Source organism: Nicotiana sylvestris, chromosome 12, assembly GCF_000393655.2.
Source record: "Nicotiana sylvestris chromosome 12, ASM39365v2, whole genome shotgun sequence".
Classification (NCBI taxonomy): domain Eukaryota; kingdom Viridiplantae; phylum Streptophyta; class Magnoliopsida; order Solanales; family Solanaceae; genus Nicotiana; species Nicotiana sylvestris.
Window position 1 is genome coordinate 5,812,104 of NC_091068.1, and position 14,948 is coordinate 5,827,051.

The following is a 14,948-nucleotide window of genomic DNA, read 5'->3' on the forward strand; positions in this document are numbered from 1 at the left end:
CATATTTACAGAGTCAATACCCTGCAGATTACATATACACAAAATGATCAAGTGATGTTAGTCATTGCGAATGGTGAAGTGTAATATCCATGTTGATTGTGATGGTAATTGGCTTGACAATTCAAATCTGGATCATCAACTGTGTTGAAGTACAATGTGGAAAGTTTGTCATCAAATTTGGAAACCAGTTAATGGACAGACAATCTACAGTAATGCTTCCCTAGTCGAGTGATAATAATGTCAATTATTTTCTTGAACATGTCATCACCTTGTATTAGGGGCTGCTCTACAAACTCAGCCAGAGGCATCCACTGCATCGCGAACAGAAAGGTAGGTTAAGTAAATGTGAGGTAGCATAAAACCACACACACTAGTCAGAAGTGGGTCTGACTCAACTCCTAAAGCTAGATCATGAGGTGAAGATTGTCCAAAATCATATAAGAACTAACACATTTTCCCAATCAATATAAGACACTTAACATCCCTTGCACGCCCAAGATTGAACATCTTGTGCACGAACAATATAGTGTGGCGCAAAGCCAAGAACACAGATGGGTGTGAAGCAAAGCCAAGAACAGGGATGAGTCTGAGTCTCAGTCTAAAATCATATAAGAAAAGAACTAACACATTTTCCCAATCAATATAAGACACTTTACATCCCTTGCAAGCCCAGGATTGAACATCTTGTGCACGAACAATATAGTGTGGCGCAAAGCCAAGAACACGGATGGGTGTGAAGCAAAGCCAAGAACAGGGATGAGTACTGAGACAGAACAGGGATGAGTCTGAGTCTCAGTCTAAAATCATATAAGAAAAGAACTAACACATTTTCCCAATCAATATAAGACACTTAACATCCCTTGCAAGCCCAGGATTGAACATCTTGTGCATGGACAATATAGTGTGGCGCAAAGCCAAGAACACGGATGGGTGTGAAGCAAAGCCAAGAACAGGGATGAGTCTGAGTCTCAGTCTAAAATCATATAAGAAAAGAACTAACACATTTTCCCAATCAATATAAGATACTTAACATCCCTTGCAAGCCCAGGATTGAACATCTTGTGCACGAACAATATAGTGTGGCGCAAAGCCAAGAACACGGATGGGTGTGACGCAAAGCCAAGAACAGGGATGAGTCTGAGTCTCAGTCTGATATCATGTTAAGAAAAATGAATATTGGCCTAATTTAACATAAAAAGCTAGCTCATCGTGCAAGGAAACAACAAATTTCCCAAACCAATGTGGAACATTAAACAAGAATGAAAATGCCAATAGATGAGTATATTCTAAATATTAATGTTAGATTTTAATGGCCCATATTCTGAAATGACGGAATAAGTAGTTTCTCAATTTTCTTGAGATTAATCAATATTTTCCTCCATAAAATACACGTAGTGGATGAAATAAAAAGTATAAAGGGGATGAATTAGACTGAATATATCACTTAGTGAAGGAAATACAGATATCAAATCTTTTCATATCGCCTATTAAATTTATACAATATTCTTACCTTAGCAGCCTTAATTTCTAGATCATCAACCTTGATATGTTTTGACATGGGCCTTAATAGGCAGACGAAGAACAAATCGGACTTTTCAAAGGCCACGTTTTGTGCATGCCTGAAAGAGTATATCGATAAGTGCTAACTAAAAAATGGAGACCGTAAAATAAACAATTAGGGTCCAAAATTTAACCAGCATTTCACTTGACACTTTAAACTAAGGTTTAGAGTGTGATTGTCTCAAATAGCATGAGTGAGGGCAAGAAGCTCAACTAATCTTGAAGATGGGCAGTTTTTTTGTAATTGGAAGAAAATAAATCATATATTTCTACATCAAATGCACATCCTTTTTGATCAATTTGTTACACCAGAAAGCAAGAAGTGTCCTAAACAATGAAGTGTAGGGGAGCCTTAGCGCAACGATAAAAGTTGTCGCAGTGTGATCAGGAGGTCACAAGTTCAAGTGGCAGAAACAACTTATTGTAGAAATTTCAAGTAAGGCTACATACATAAGAACCAATGTGGTCCGACCTTACCCAATCCCTGCACATAGCAGGCGCTTAGTGCACTAAGCTGTCCTTTTTTAGTAAGCAAGAAGTGTCCTAAACAGTTAAGTCTAGCAAATCGTACTTCTATATTCTCTGTGTGTCTGAGCAAAGTTTACTCGGATACTTATCGTATCAGCATTTCATGTTCTTATAAAATATGCTAATATAGATCTTCCTAGAGCTAAAAAGGCATATAATCGTGAAAAATTCATGGTCCTTTGAAGAGGAAGATTTTTGTTACTTCAAAGCCATAACCTCCACAAATTCAATATCAATCTGTAAAGAATAATGAGAAAGAAAATTCATCATTTTAATTACAATTTCTCACTATAGATTGCTTATCTAAGTAAAAAAAATATGTTTGTGGATTTATTATCCCAGTTTCCTCCTTCACTTCTCTCACAACTCCTGTAAAGATCTCCTCTTACTTTATTTTGATACAAGAACAGCGTTTAAGGAGTCAAGTATCAAGATTTTATGTTTCACTATTTACTTTAGTCAAAACTCAAAAGCGACCAAGATCAAATTGCAATACAGGAACATACCGCAAGAATGAAACCAGTTGGTATTTTCCATAAGCCTGAAAGAGCCAGCGCAGAATGTTTCTCTTGCACGACGAGCACCTAAATCAGTATTTCATTAGGCTATGGGACTACAATAACAACAACAACAGAAAACCCAGTGTAATCCCATGAGCGGGGGTCTGGGGAGGATAGTGTGTACGCAGACCTTACCCCTGCCTTAAGAAGGTAGAGAGGCTATTTCCAATAGACCCTCGATATATTTCAAGCATAATGATCTTCATAAGCTTATACGTGTTAATAGGAGATTCATCCAAATAGAAAAATATGCACCTCATTTTTATCATTGATCACAAAACCTCCAACTCCAACTTGATGAGATGCATTAGAAGGAAGCATGCAGGGTTCATCTGGTATCCAATAAGTCAACATGACATGTCCTTTTTCTGAATGATGGTACTGAAATCCTTCCTACAAAAATTTAGAGTTTGACCATTATTTTTAGCCAGCATTCAATATCAAAAGAACTAACGCCAAAACTTACAAATTTAAGAAAAGTGATATAATACCTTTACTGCAATAGGAACAAGATCACATTTGTCCACTGGTAGCTTAAGCCAAACTCCCTTCTTCCCCTGCAATGGGAGTCATCAATTAGCTCAATGTATTTTATAAGATGTGATCAACGACAAAAATGAGGTGCATATTTTTCTATTAACATGTATAAGCTTATAAAGATCATTATGCTTGAAATATGTCGAGGGTCCATCGGAAACAGCTCCTCTACCTTCTTTGTTGAATTTGGCAAAACGTTTTGTCCCACATCGGTGGGAAAAAAAGGGTTGGGGGGATTTTCCCCTATAAAAGAAGGCTTAATGTTTAGGATTTAAATACACCTCTCATTTGCCTTCTCATCTGTTTAAGGCATTTGTATCTTCTCTCTTTAGTATTATTTCACTTGTATTTTTGGAGTGGAATAAAATATTGGTTGTGTCCGAGGAGTAGGCAAAATTAGCCGAACCTCGTAAATTCTGGTGTTCCTTTTATTGTTGCTTTATTGTCTTATTTATTATTTGGTGGCTGTCATAATTTTTGGTATAGTAGTTGTGACTTATTCACACTATATACATTTGGCTTCCGCAACAATTGGTATCAGAGCCAAGGTACTGTCTAAGTATGCTCTGTGGTTGCAGCATAGTCTGATCTTCCACATCAGAAAAGATTTATCTTGGTAACTGAGTCAAGGTTCTGTCTGAGTATGCTCTGTGGTTGCAGCTTAGTCTGATCTTCTACATCAGAAAGGAAATAATCTTGATTTGTGTCGTCAGCTATTAAATAATATTTGTGTCAAATATGGGAGACAATAAACAAGAAGAATCTACATCAAGTGTCAACAACACGTCATCATTGGCATCTTCGCTTATGACAAGAATTGTGTCAAATGCGAAATTTGCGGTAGAAATATTTGACGGGTCCGGACATTTTGGGATGTGGCAAGGCGAGGTTCTAGATGTCCTTTTTCAACAAGGGCTAGATCTGGCCATTGAAGAAAAGAAACCAGATGTTATTGGAGAAGAAGATTGGAGAATTATCAACCGTGTTGCTTGCGGTACCATTCGATCCTACCTTGCTAGAGAGCAGAAATATCCATACACAAAGGAAACTTCTGCAAGTAAATTATGGAAAGCACTGGAGGATAAATTTTTGAAGAAAAACAGTCAAAATAAATTGTACATGAAGAAGAGACTGTTTCACTTCACCTATGTTCCTGGTACCACGATGAATGAACATATCACCAGTTTCAATAAGTTGGTCACAGATTTGCAAAATATGGATACAACTTATGATGATGGTGACTTGGCCTTGATGTTGTTGGCGTCACTTCCTGATGAGTACGAGCACCTTGAAACTACTCTACTCCATGGAAATGACGAAGTTTCTCTCAGAGAAGTTTGTTCGGCTTTGTACAGCTATGAACAAAGAAAGCGAGAAAAACAGAAGGGCGGAGAAGGAGAAGCACTATTTGTGAGGGGTCGTCCTCAAAATCAAACGAGGACAAAGAAGGGAAGATCCAAGTCAAGATCCAGACCCAGCAAAGATGAATGTGCCTTTTGTCGAGAAAAAGGGCACTGGAAGAAAGACTGTCCGAAGTTGAAGAATAAGGCCAAATATAATAATGGAAAGGCCATTATGGATTCAAATGTAGCTGATTGTGATGATTCAGACTTCTCATTAGTTACAACAGAGTCATCAACATCATCAGACATATGGTTGATGGACTCGGCTTGTAGCTATCATATGTGTCCCAACAGGGACTGGTTCGTGGATTTTCAAGAAGGAGAATATGGAATTATTCACACAGCGGATAACAGCCCTCTTACCTCATATGGGATTGGTTCAATACGATTAAAGAACCACGATGGAATGATTAGAACATTAACAGATGTTCGATATGTACCAGATTTGAAGAAGAATCTCATCTCTGTGGGAGCCCTTGAATCAAAAGGGTTCAAAATCATTGCAGAAAATGGAGTGATGAGAGTATGCTCCGGTGCACTAGTGGTAATGAAGGCTAATCGGAAGAATAATAATATGTACCGCTATCGTGGCAGTACAGTTATTGGGACAACGACAGTGACATCCAGTGACGACAAAGAGGCAGAAGCAACCAAGCTATGGCACATGCGCTTGGGACATGCTGGAGGAAAATCCTTGAAAACTCTATCAGATCAAGGATTGTTAAAAGGAGTCAAGGCTTGCAACTTGGAGTTTTGTGAGCATTGTGTTAAAGGGAAACAGACAAGGGTTAAATTTGGTACATCGATCCATAATACTAAAGGCATTTTGGATTATGTACACTCTGATGTTTGGGGTCCTTCCAAAACACCTTCATTGGGTGGGAAGCACTATTTTGTAACCTTTGTTGATGATTTTTCCCGAAGAGTATGGGTGTATACAATGAAGAGCAAAGATGAAGTGTTGGGAATTTTTCTCAAATGGAAGACGATGGTGGAGAATCAAACAGGCAAGAGGATCAAGTGTATTCGCACAGACAATGGAGGTGAATACAAAAATGATCATTTCAATAAGGTCTGTGAAAATGATGGCATCGTCCGACACTTCACTGTTAGACATACACCACAACAGAATGGAGTGACAGAACGTATGAACCGGACCTTGCTGGAGAAGGTACGATGTATGCTGTCCAATGCTGGCTTGGGCAAAGAATTTTGGGCTGAGGCAGTTACATATGCATGCCACCTCATTAATCGCTTACCATTTGCTGTTATTGATGGCAAGACACCATTTGAAAAATGGTATGGAAAGCCTGCTGTAGATTATGACTCTTTGCACGTGTTTGGCTCAACTGCATATTATCATGTGACAGAGTCAAAATTGGATCCAAGGGCAAAGAAGGCTATTTTTATGGGAATTACTTCTGGAGTCAAAGGATATCGCTTATGGTGTCCTATGACAAAGAAAGTAATATTCAGCAGAGATGTTACCTTTGATGAATCTGCTATGGTAAATAAGGTAACAGAAGATACCAAACAAAATAAAGGTGCTTCTAAGCAGGTGGAGTTTGAGGGAAAATTTATTTTTCCTACACAAGAAGCAGAGGAGGAAACAAATGAAGATTACCCTCTGGAAGGAGAGCCAGTAGAGGAGATTCCAACTCAGGAACCTCAACAACAACTTGAATCAATAGCAACCAGCAGGCCAAAAAGAACAATAACGAAACCTGTTCGTCTCATAGAGACGGTTGCTTGTGCAACCTCAATTGTAGCTGATGATGTTCCTACCACTTATAAAGACGCTGTCCAAAGTTCAGAAGAAGATAAGTGGAGGATTGCCATGAATGATGAAATACAGTCCCTTCATCAGAATCATACATGGAGATTGGCCAATCTCCCGAAGGGAAAGAAAGCAATTGGGTGCAAATGGGTATTTGCAAAGAAAGAAGGATTTCCTAACCAATTAGATGTTCGCTACAAAGCAAGATTGGTGGCCAAAGGATATGCTCAAAAGGAGGGAATTGATTACAATGAAGTGTTTTCTCCAGTTGTAAAACATTCCTCCATTAGAATTATGTTGGCTTTGGTAGCACAATTGGATTTGGAACTAGTTCAGATGGATGTAAAAACTGCATTTTTACATGGAAACTTGGAGGAGGAAATCTACATGACTCAGCCAGAAGGATTCAAAGTTGCTGGAAAAGAAAATATGGTGTGCAAACTTGAAAAATCGTTGTACGGATTGAAACAATCTTCTAGACAATGGTACAAGCGATTTGACGAGTTTATGTTGCGGCAAGGGTACAAGAGAAGCAAATACGATCATTGTGTGTATTTGCACAAGCTTAAAGATGGTTCCTTTGTATATCTTCTCCTATATGTTGATGATATGTTGATAGCTTCCAAGAATTCGGAAGAAATTGATAAGTTGAAAATTCAACTGAAGAAGGAGTTCGAGATGAAGGATTTGGGTGAGGCAAAGAAAATTCTTGGCATGGAGATAATTAGAGATAGACGTTCAAAGAAACTCTGTTTATCTCAAAAGGAATATTTGAAGAGAGTACTTCAACGTTTTGGCATAGATGACAAGACTAAGCCAGTTAGTACTCCACTTGCTTCCCATTTTAAGCTAAGTACTATTATGTCGCCAATGGATGAAGCTGAACGAGAGTATATGTCAAAGGTACCATACGCAAATGCTGTTGGTAGCTTGATGTATGCAATGGTTTGCACAAGGCCTGACATTTCACAAGCTGTTGGAGTTATTAGCAGATATATGCACAATCCAGGGAAGGAGCATTGGCAAGCTGTGAAGTGGATTCTACGGTATATTCATAATACTGTAGATGTCGGGTTAGTTTTTGAGCAGGAAGACAATCAGTCTGTAGTTGGATATTGTGACTCAGATTTTGCGGGTGATCTGGACAAACGAAGATCAACTACTGGTTATGTGTTTACTTTTGCAAAGGCACCAGTTAGTTGGAAGTCTACTTTGCAGTCAACAGTTGCTTTGTCTACAACAGAGGCAGAGTACATGGCTATTACAGAGGCTGTGAAAGAGGCAATTTGGCTTCAAGGATTGCTAAAGGAGCTTGGTGTTGAACAAAAAGGTATCACAATTTTTTGTGATAGTCAAAGTGCTATTCAATTAGCGAAGAACCAAGTTTATCATGCAAGGACGAAGCACATTGATGTTCGGTATCATTTCGTACGAGAAATCATAGAAGAAGGTGGAGTCACAGTGAAGAAAATTCATACTACGGAGAATCCTGCTGATATGCTGACAAAGGTGGTGACTGCGGTCAAGTTTCAACATTGTTTGGATTTGATCAACATTGTTGAAAACTGAAGATTGAAGATGAAGACACAATCAAAATTTGTTATTGAGAGAAAATTGAAGATGTGAAATTTTGCCAAGGTGGAGATTTGTTGAATTTGGCAAAACCTTTTGTCCCACATCAGTGGGAAAAGAAGGGTTGGGGGGATTTCCCCCTATAAAAGAAGACTTAATGTTTAGGATTTAAACACACCTCTCATTTGCCTTCTCATCTGTTTAAGGCATTTGTATCTTCTCTCTTTAGTATTATTTCACTTGTATTTTTGGAGTGGAATAAAATATTGGTTGTGTCCGAGGAGTAGGCAAAATTAGCCGAACCTCGTAAATTCTGGTGTTCCTTTTATTGTTGCTTTATTGTCTTATTTATTATTTGGTGGCTGTCATAATTTTTGGTATAGTAGTTGTGACTTATTCACACTATATACATTTGGCTTCCGCAACATTCTTAAGGTAGGGTTAAGGTCTGCGTACGCCGCACTACCCCCAAACCCCACGCATGGGATTACACTGTATTTTTTGTTGTTGTTGGTGGTGTTGTCCCATAGCCTAATAAAATACTGATTTAGGTGCTCATCGTACAAGAGAAACATTTTGCGCCGGCTCTTTCAGGCTTATGGAAAATACGAACTGGTTTCATTCTTGAGGTATGTTCCTGTATTACAATTTGACCTTAACATCTTTGTCACTTTTTTGACTGAGGTAAATAATGAAACATGAGATCTGCTTCATACTCTTTAAACATTGTTCTTGTGTCAAAATAAAGTCAGAGGAGATCTTTACTGGAGTTGTGAGAGAAGTGAAGGAGAAAACTTGGGTAAGAAATCCACACTTAAACATATTTTTTACTTGGACAAGCAATCTATAATGAACAATTAAAATGATAGAATTTTCTTTCTCATTATTCTTTCCAGATTGATACTGAATTTGTGGAGGTTATGGCTTTCAGGTAACAAAATTCTTCCTCTTCAAAGGACCATAGTTATCGTGATTACTTTATACCTTTTTTTAATGGTAGGAAGAGCTATATTAGCTATTTTTTAAGAACATGAAATGTTGATACGATAAGTATCCGAGCAAACTTTGTCTCAGACACACAAAGAATGTAGAAGTTTAGAATACTTCTTGCTTTCTAAAAAAACACAGCCCAGTATATTAAGCTCCCACTATATGTGAGGTTCGAATAAAGGCCGGACCACATTGAGTCTTATGTACATAGCCTTACCTTGCAATTTATACAATAGGTTACGTTGTTTCTGCGACTTGAACCCGTGACCTTTTGGTCACACTGAAGTCACACTGCGACAACTTTTATCATTGAGCCGAGGCTCCCCTAGACTTCACTATTTAGGATACTTCTTGTTTTCTGATGTAACAAATGGATCAAAAAGGATGTGCATCTGATATAGAAATATAAGATTTATTTTCTTCCAACTACAATAAAAACTGTCCCATCTTCAAGCTTAATTGAGCTTCTTGCTCTCACTCATGCTATTTGAGACAATCACACTCCAAAATTTAGTTTAAAGTGTCAAGTGAAATGCTAGTAAAATTTTGGAATCTAATTGTTTATTTTACAGTCTCCATTTTTTAATTAACACCTATCAATGTCCTCTTTCAGGCATGCACAAAACGTGGCCTTTGAAAAGTCGGACTTGTTCTTCGTTTGCCTATTAAAACCCTTGTCAAAACAGATCATGGTTGATGATCTAGAAATTAAGGCCGCTAAGGTAAGCATATTGTATAAATTAACAAGCAATAAAAATTGATTAATGTTCCACGTGGGTTGGGGAAATTTGTTGTTTCCTCGCCCGACGAGCTAGCTTTTTATGTTAAATTAGGCCAATGGCCATATTTGTTAACATAGTATCAGACTCAGACAAACTCAGACTCATCCTTGTTCTTGGCTTTGTGTCACACCCATCCATGTTCTTGGCTTTGGCCACACTATATTGTCCACGCACAAGATGTTCAATCCTGGGCGTGCAAGGGATGTTATGTATCTCATATTGACTGGGAAAATGTGATAGTTCTTTTCTTATATGATTTTGGACAATCTTCACCTCATGATCTAGCTTTAGGAGTTGAGTCAGACCCAATTCTGACTAGTGTGTGTGGTTTTATGCTACCTCACATTTACTTAACCTACCTTTCTGTTCGCGATGCAGTGGATGCCTCTAGCTGAGTTTGTGAAGCAGCCCCTAATACAAGGAGATGACATGTTCAAGAAAATAATTGACATTTTTATCGCTCGACTAGGGAAGCGTTACTGCGAATTGTCTGTCCATCAACTGGTTTCCAAATTTGATGACAAACTTTCCACATTGTACTTCAACACAGTTAATGATCCATATTTGAATTGTCAAGCCAGTTAGCATCACAATCAGCATGGATATTACACTTCACCACTCACAATGACTAACATCACTTGGTCATTTTGTGTATATGTAATCTACAAGATATTGACTCTATATATATGTAAAATATATTTTTCAAGTGATTATCCAAAAAGTTTTTCATCCCTCAATGGCACTTTAGCTCCTAATTGTACAAAAGCAAGGACATATGCCAAATTTTTGAATGTACAATTTAAGAATGCCCGGAAGTGTTTAAGCACAGATACAACACCAGTTTACTACACAACACAACTTAAACAAAAAAAATTACTCAATATATAGTCAAGCAATCAAAATATCAGAACCAAAAAGAAGAAAAATAGTACAAACAAGGAATAATTATTGGCTGAAAAAATATAAGACACGAAATGCATCACAACAAACTCCACCGATTAACTTTGGCTCGAAACTCTGTTTTTCTGGTGCAGGAAGTTCCTTCTTATGCCTTTCTAGACCACTCCTGCATGAGGCAACAATGAGTCAAGCTCAACATACTTGGTAACATTTGAAGTATGAACTTCATATAACACTTACACAATATTATCAGTCTGTTTAGAAAATATTTCTTCCCCTCCATCTTGAGGAGAGTCTACAAATCCAATTTTTTCCATTTCTTCTGTGCCTGTTGATGATGCTGAAGTGGATTTCACTTCAGCGGGTACTGGACTCTCCAACCAAACAATAAAAAACATTTACCATGATAAAAAAATTCAAAAAAATGTCATTTTTTGAAAAATATTTTTTGGAAAATGACTTTTATCTTACCAAATACACCCTAAATCTGTTTTTATTAAGTATAAGTTTCCCGAGGTAAAGCTAAGAGTGGATCTAAGACCTTATAAAAGTGATCAGTCCAGGGAGGTAATGAAAGAATTCGCTTGAGTCAATATGGGGAAAGGAAGGAAAAGAAAATAGAGGAATTGTATTAAAACCATTTACAACCGTTTGTATCATCACTTCCAGACATTTCAAATGTAAATATCTTCCATTTCATGACTACCTTTTTCCTTTAGCTACAAAAGGGTGAAAACTACAACTGTTAAAAATAGAACACCTCAACTTTGAACACAAGACATTCTAACCCTCCTATCTTACGCAATGCCAATTTTACCTTTCCATTTCCAATCCCCCAATTATCTTTCTTGACCGAGGGTCTATTGGAAATAGTCTTTCTACCTTCCAAGGGCAGGGGTAAGGTCTGCATACACACTAACTTCCCCAGACCCCACTTGTTGCTTGTGGGACATCACTGGGCTTGTTGTTGTTATTTTCAATCCCCCAATTCTGTAATACCTTTTTATACTATATATGATATTTTCTTTTTTACCAAGGTGTTTTACTTGCAATTTAAATAATGATATCCTTCTGTCAGTATTAATTTGATTGGAAACAATGCTCTAAATTTGACTTGAAGTTGTCAGAATCCCATTCCAATTGGTTCCACCATTCTGATTCTCCTCCTATTACTTTGATGTTATTGGAAGTTTGAATAGACAGAGGCAGTTTCTTTATTTGGTTGCAATCTATCAACGTAAGTTCCTGCAGGTGTTCCCACGTATTGGGTGGCTCGCCTAGAGTTCTTAAGCTTGGACAGTTTCTCAACAGTAACTTCTGAACTCTTGGAATTTCTGAGTTGGCAAGTGTCGTCTGACTTGAGCCGCATTGCACAAACAACTCTACCAGCTCATCACAATTGACAATTTCAATATGTTCCAGGTGCTTCGGTACAGAAAAAGCTCCACCAACGTTAAAGAGACATCTCAAGCTTACACACCAGAGAATATCTAAGTCTGCGTAATTTAGAAAATCTTAGACCCAGAAGATGACTGATATCAGATACACTCTCTAAATTATATATCCAGGTGAGGTAGAGACTTTCCAGATTTGGCAGAGGGTCAAACTATCCACTTCCTGGGGAGGATAGTGTGTACGCAGACCTTACCCCTGCCTTAAGAAGGTAGAGAGGCTATTTCCAATAGACCCTCGATATATTTCAAGCATAATGATCTTCATAAGCTTATACGTGTTAATAGGAGATTCATCCAAATAGAAAAATATGCACCTCATTTTTATCATTGATCACAAAACCTCCAACTCCAACTTGATGAGATGCATTAGAAGGAAGCATGCAGGGTTCATCTGGTATCCAATAAGTCAACATGACATGTCCTTTTTCTGAATGATGGTACTGAAATCCTTCCTACAAAAATTTAGAGTTTGACCATTATTTTTAGCCAGCATTCAATATCAAAAGAACTAACGCCAAAACTTACAGATTTAAGAAAAGTGATATAATACCTTTATTGCAATAGGAACTAGATCACATTTGTCCACTGGTAGCTTAAGCCAAACTCCCTTCTTCCCCTGCAATGGGAGTCATTAATTAGCTCAATGTGTTTTATAAGATCTAATGATATTTGACAAAAATGGTGAATTTTTTTGGAAAACATTCAAAATGTGTTTTATAATCACAAGAGTTGTTGAAAATAAAGAGAAAAGAAGTGAAAATGCAATGGCTTCCACCATGTAGTAACAATGTTGTCAAAAGCGCGCTTAAATCTTGAAGCGAGGCTCAAAACATGTTGAGCGCTTAGCAGGCACTTTAGGGTTGTCATCAAGGCTCTAAGGTGTACTTTCCTTGCCAATGAGTGTAAGCGATGCTAAACAAATGATATTTCACTTTGTCGTAGATCTTTTTCAATTTCTTTGTCCGTATATTTTCAATTCATGCTTATAATCATTAGTCTTGGACTATACTTTTTCCCATTTGCGCCTTTCTTCACTAAAGCACACACTTTATTTGCTCTGTGCTTAAAGCTCCAAAGGACCTGAGAGCCTTTTTGCACTTTTCGCCTTTGATAACACTATGTAGTAATCAACACCAGACAACAAATCTACTCATGAAGTTTGCGACTATTCTAATATAGTAGTTGCTGCTAATGAAGTACCTTCACTTTCCAATGAGCGAGAGATGCACGAAGCACAGACGTAAATTTGGCTGGATTGGATGGTAGTCTTTCTGCGTTGACGATTACCCCTCCATATTCATCATCAGAGGCATCAAACCTGTACGGTTTGTACCATTTATCTCTAAGAAAAAGTGTCCACTAAGAAATTCTTTTTGGTGACTGAGCTTGTAGCATCATAAGAAGTTCTTAAATAAGAAGCCTTCACTAAAAGTCATGAAGGTAAAACAGAACATTACAATATTTCAATTTCATTGTCAGATACAAACAGCAACATTCTCATTTAGCAGCAGCAGTGATGTTATCTAATAACGCGTCGATAATATTCTTCTTAATGACTGCATTAGAAACAGGAAATGCATCTCTAAAAGCTAATTATGCGCTTTATATTGCCTCATTGTAGAGCCATTTTGACAAGAGCGGACTTACTTGAATTCACAAACTTAAGCTCGTCTAAAACGGATGACTGGAAATATTAGAGAGAAACCACTTTTATGTTGACAGTATGATTCAACTGCGAGCATGATACTTTTTTCTTAGCTAAGAACGCAGAAATATTATGTTAATCGATGGCGTCAGGACTTGAAATCTCATTCCATGTTGAATTGTGTGACCACAACGTCTACAAATTGGACACATAATTCAACAAGAAACACAAATCTCTTAGTACATGAGAGAAGCGGAACGAATGAGGCTGAATGCATACGGCCCCTTAAACTTGCCTGATTTTTTCACTTAGACACCTCAACTAAGATTTACACCTATTGAACACTTGAACTCGAGTTAACTATGAAACACCCAACAAACATTACAACAACTAAATGACAAACATGAAATGCTTTTATCTGCATAGCTAATGCTTTGTCCTTCAAAACATACTCTCCTCTTCACTTCAACTATCAAAAAATTAAACCCGCTCGGACTCTTGAAAAATACCACCAGGTGTGTGTCGGATCCTTTCAATATGCATTTTTGGAGGATCCGAAACTGGTGCGACAACAATTTTGGAGGGTCCAAGCAACATAGCAGAAACAACTATTCTAAGAAGTAGCTTATGTCTGGGTTTCTCCAAAATCTGGATACAATAAGTAAATAGTCTAAGCACAAAAATAGTACTTTCTCTGTTCCATTTTATGACGATGTGCTTACACATTTTTTTACGGGAACAAAACTTGGGAGCTACATTGACACCAAACTCGAGCTTCGAGTCTAAAAATGAACTAGAAAACTTCATCATTCCCATACCAACTGATTTAGACATTGATATTGCCTTAGAATCAACATATTTCAGCTCCATTTAAACTAATTCTTCAGTTCAGTTCCACAGTCCAAATGAAAACCCAAAATCTTGACAGCTTTATAAATAACCCCAGATAAGGAAACCACGTAATTTATATATTAAAAAGAAAAGTTGAAGATTCGTTTTTTGAATGCTAAAAACAAGATATTTTCTTTCACCCCCCCCCCCCCCCCCCGAGAAAACTAAAATTTGAACAAAACCAGTCAAGAACTGTAACTAAAAAAAACAAAGAAGATAGTATACAAAGGAGATGAATTATGACATGGAAATTGACATAAAGTTAAAGCAGATGTCTATGTTTTTGGCAATATGGCATGTGGTTGAAAAGGAACCTTGTATAAAATAAATTAAAATGACAAAAAAAGAT

At 37.4% G+C, this 14,948-nt stretch overlaps 1 protein-coding gene and 1 pseudogene across 1 annotated transcript in view; one reads left to right on the top strand and one right to left on the bottom strand.

Moving 5' to 3' along the window:
• The window catches only part of LOC104237899 (disease resistance protein At4g27190-like), a 66,134-nt gene that overhangs the window by 7,620 nt on the left and 43,566 nt on the right, over positions 1-14,948 (top strand). The window lies entirely within an intron of this gene.
• On the bottom strand, positions 48-14,578 carry LOC104237897 (nudix hydrolase 8-like; annotated as a pseudogene).